The sequence below is a fragment of the Nerophis lumbriciformis genome, linkage group LG33, assembly GCF_033978685.3.
Source record: "Nerophis lumbriciformis linkage group LG33, RoL_Nlum_v2.1, whole genome shotgun sequence".
NCBI lineage: Eukaryota > Metazoa > Chordata > Actinopteri > Syngnathiformes > Syngnathidae > Nerophis > Nerophis lumbriciformis.
Genome location: NC_084580.2, coordinates 82,501 through 87,500, shown reverse-complemented (window position 1 = coordinate 87,500; position 5,000 = coordinate 82,501).

Below are 5,000 nucleotides of genomic sequence, written 5' to 3'. Positions count from 1 at the left end.
AGTACAACAACGAGAGAAGGTAAAAACAGGTGCTTTTTAGCCTCTCTCGTTAAGGTACTTGGAAAAAATCCGAGACATGTTTGGTCTTCCCCACTGACAGTGCGCCTTTGCTGGGTAAGTTGTGGACGTGCCAGGCACCCCCGGGACACCGATGGAACGCGGCCGGACTCGTGGTACTCCAACCCGGGCATAATTTTGGATATTTCCCGGTCCTTTTTTTCCCCACTTTCCCAACTTTTCTTCCGAATCACAGTGCGCCTTTGCTGGGTAAGTTGTGGACATGGCAGGCACCCCCGGGACACCGGTGGAACGCGGCCGGACTCGTGGTACTCCAACCCGGGCATAATATTGGATCAAATTCGGGACTTTTGCCCACTTTCCCAACTTTTCTTCCCAATCACAGTGCGCCTTTGCTGGGTGCGTTGTGGACATTGTAGGCACCCCGGAACCCTGGTGGAACGCGGCGGGACTTGTGGGACTCGAACCTGGGTGTGATTTTGGACCAAATTCGGGACTTTTGCCCACTTTCCCAACTTTTCTTCCCAATCACAGTGCGCCTTTGCTGGGTAAGTTGTGGACATTGTAGGCACCCCGAGACACTGGTGGAACGCGGCGGGACTTGTGGGACTCGAACCTGGGTGTGATTTTGGACCAAATTCGGGACTTTTGCCCACTTTCCCAACTTTTCTTCCCAATCACAGTGCGCCTTTGCTGGGTGCGTTGTGGACATTGTAGGCACCCCGGAACCCTGGTGGAACGCGGCGGGACTTGTGGGACTCGAACCTGGGTGTGATTTTGGACCAAATTCGGGACTTTTGCCCACTTTCCCAACTTTTCTTCCCAATCACAGTGCACCTTTGCTGGGTAAGTTGTGGACATTGTAGGCACCCCGGAACCCTGGTGGAACGCGGCGGGACTTGTGGGACTCGAACCTGGGTGTGATTTTGGACCAAATTCGGGACTTTTGCCCACTTTCCCAACTTTTCTTCCCAATCACAGTGCGCCTTTGCTGGGTGCGTTGTGGACATTGTAGGCACCCCGGAACCCTGGTGGAACGCGGCGGTACTTGTGGGACTCGAACCTGGGTGTGATTTTGGACCAAATTCGGGACTTTTGCCCACTTTCCCAACTTTTCTTCCCAATCACAGTGCGCCTTTGCTGGGTGAGTTGTGGACATTGTAGGCACCCCGGAACCCTGGTGGAACGCGGCGGGACTTGTGGGACTCGAACCTGGGTGTGATTTTGGACCAAATTCGGGACTTTTGCCCACTTTCCCAACTTTTCTTCCCAATCACAGTGCACCTTTGCTGGGTAAGTTGTGGACATTGTAGGCACCCCGGAACCCTGGTGGAACGCGGCGGGACTTGTGGGACTCGAACCTGGGTGTGATTTTGGACCAAATTCGGGACTTTTGCCCACTTTCCCAACTTTTCTTCCCAATCACAGTGCACCTTTGCTGGGTAAGTTGTGGACATTGTAGGCACCCCGGAACCCTGGTGGAACGCGGCGGGACTTGTGGGACTCGAACCTGGGTGTGATTTTGGACCAAATTCGGGACTTTTGCCCACTTTCCCAACTTTTCTTCCCAATCACAGTGCGCCTTTGCTGGGTGCGTTGTGGACATTGTAGGCACCCCGAGACCCTGGTGGAACGCGGCGGGACTTGTGGGACTCGAACCTGGGTGTGATTTTGGACCAAATTCGGGACTTTTGCCCACTTTCCCAACTTTTCTTCCCAATCACAGTGCGCCTTTGCTGGGTGCGTCGTGGACATTGTAGGCGCCCCGGAACCCTGGTGGAACGCGGCGGGACTTGTGGGACTCGAACCTGGGTGTGATTTTGGACCAAATTCGGGACTTTTGCCCACTTTCCCAACTTTTCTTCCCAATCACAGTGCGCCTTTGCTGGGTAAGTTGTGGACATTGTAGGCACCCCGAGACACTGGTGGAACGCGGCGGGACTTGTGGGACTCTAACCTGGGTGTGATTTTGGACCAAATTCGGGACTTTTGCCCACTTTCCCAACTTTTCTTGCCCACTCACAGTGCGCCTTTGCTGGGTGCGTTGTGGACATGTCAGGCACACTGGTGGAACGCGGCGGGACTTGTGGGACTCGAACCTGGGTGTGATTTTTGATCATTTCGTGGACTTTTGCTATGCATGCCTTCTCCCCGCTAGTTTGATGTGTGCTGCTGCAAAAGTTCCAAGAGGGCGTTTTTGCCCCCCTCCAAACTCCCTCTCTTTGTTTATAGTGCATATTTTCTGCTGGATCTACTCTCTATTTACTCCAAGGAAAAAAACTAGCCGGTCGCGGCAAATTTTTACAATCGGTCGCCAAACTACGGCACGAGGGCCGAACGCGGTACGCCGGCGTCCAAGATACGGCCCGGGGATTTTTTTGATTTTTTGGGCTTTTTTTGATTTTTTTGGACATGTTGGGCATCCCAGGACTCGGGTGCGACTGCAGGACGTGTGGGGCTCTAACCTGGGTGTGGTTTTTGGTCATTTTCCGGACTTTTGCCCACTTTTCCGACTTTTCTTCCCAATCACAGTGCGCCTTTGCTGGGTGCGTCGTGGACATGTCAGGCACCCCGGAACCCTGGTGGAACGCGGCGGGACTTGTGGGACTCAAACCTGGGTGTGATTTTGGATCAAATTCGGGACTTTTGCCCACTTTCCCAACTTTTCTTCCCAATCACAGTGCGCCTTTGCTGGGTGAGTTGTGGACATTGTAGGCACCCCGGAACACTGGTGGAACGCGGCGGGACTTGTGGGACTCGAACCTGGGTATAATATTGGATCAAATTCGGGACTTTTGCCCACTTTTCCAACTTTTCTTCCCCACTCACAGTGCGCCTTTGCTGGGTGCGTTTTGGGCATGTGGGGGGCACCTCGGACTCGGGTGGGACGCGGCGGGACTTGTGGCACTCGTACCTGTGTGTGATTTTTGATCATTTTGTGGACTTTTCCCCAGACACTCTCCACTTGTCTACCCCACTTCCCCTGTGACTTTGCTGGGGGGGCGTTTCCCCGCTGTCCTTTGTAGTGTAAGGGTTACTTTTCTTTTTTTTCTGTCTGAAAATAGGGCCCCAAAAGGCCTCACACTCCCCGGGAAGACCTGATGGACGCCTCGGCGTCACTGAAACAGGCCAATCTGTCTGAAAATATGGCCCACAAAAGGTCTCTCATTCCCCGGGAAGACCTGATGGACGCCCCGGCCTCACCGAAATAAGCCAAACTGTCTGAAAATAGGGGCTCCAAGGGTTCCCCACTCTTTCTGGCCCACAAAAGGCCTCTCATTCCCCGGGAACACCTGTAGGACTCCCCGGCGTCAAGGAAATACGCCAAACCGTCTGAAAATAGGGGCCCAAAAGAACTGGAAATAATGTGTTTAATTTGGGGGGTGATGTCTATAATTATGGGGGTGCATTGGAGGCGGGAGTCCACTGGAGGGCTCCACACCGTCTGAATATAGGGCCCCAAAAGGCCTGGAATTAATGTATTTAATTTGGGGGGTGCATTTGCAGCGGGAGTCCACCGGAGGGCTCCATTTCCCCACTCTTTTGTTGACATATGGCCACAAAAGGCCTCTCATTCCCCGGGAAGACCTGATGGACGCCCCGGCGTCACCGAAATAAGCCAAACTGTCTGAAAATAGGGGCTCCAAGGGTTCCCCACTCTTTCTGGCCCACAAAAGGCCTCTCATTCCCCGGGAACACCTGTAGGACTCCCCGGCGTCAAGGAAATCCGCCAAACTGTCTGAAAATAGGGCCCCAAAAGAACTGGAAATGATGCCTTTAATTTGGGGGGTGATGTCTTTAATTTGGGGGGTGCATTGGAGGCGGGAGTCCACTGGAGGGCTACACACCGTCTGAATATAGGGCCCCAAAAGGCCTGGAATTAATGTATTTAATTTGGGGGGTGCATTTGCAGCGGGAGTCCACCGGAGGGCTCCATTTCCCCACTCTTTTGTTGACATATGGCCACAAAAGGCCTCTCATTCCCCGGGAAGACCTGATGGACGCCCCGGCGTCACCGAAATCCGCCAAACTGTCTGAAAATAGGGCCCCAAAAGAACTGGAAATGATGCCTTTAATTTGGGGGGTGATGTCTTTAATTTGGGGGGTGCATTGGAGGCGGGAGTCCACTGGAGGGCTACACACCGTCTGAATATAGGGCCCCAAAAGGCCTGGAATTAATGTATTTAATTTGGGGGGTGCATTTGCAGCGGGAGTCCACCGGAGGGCTCCATTTCCCCACTCTTTTGTTGACATATGGCCACAAAAGGCCTCTCATTCCCCGGGAAGACCTGATGGACGCCCCGGCGTCACCGAAATAAGCCAAACTGTCTGAAAATAGGGGCTCCAAGGGTCCCCCACTCTTTCTGGCCCACAAAAGGCCTCTCATTCCCCGGGAACACCAAAAGAACTGGAAATAATGTGTTTAATTCAGGGTGCATTTGCAGCGAGTGTCCACCAGAGGGCTCCAATTCCCCAGCTATAGTCCTGGTACTCTAAAATGATGGCACTTAGTCAAATTTCCGCCTTTTTTTGATGACTTCCAACTAGGAGAGGGACTAATTTTGAGTTCCGGACCCGGGTGGAGAACCATAGCACGTCGGCCTTCTTAAAGGGACATCCTCCTAGGCACTTAGTCAAATTTCCGCCTTTTTTTTTGGACTTCCAGCGAGGAGAGGGACTAATTTGGCGTTCCAGACCCAGGTGGAGAACCATAGCACGTCGGCCTTCTTTAAGGGACATCCTCCTAGGCACTTAGTCAAATTTACGCCTTTTTTTTGGACTTCCAGCGAGGAGAGGGACAATTTTGCTTTCCTGACCCAGGTGGAGAACCATAGCACGTCGGCCTTCTTAAAGGGACATCCTCCTAGGCACTTAGTCAAATTCACGCCTTTTTTTTGGACTTCCAGCGAGGAGAGGGACAATTTTGCTTTCCTGACCCAGGTGGAGAACCATAGCACGTCGGCCTTCTTAAAGGGAAATGC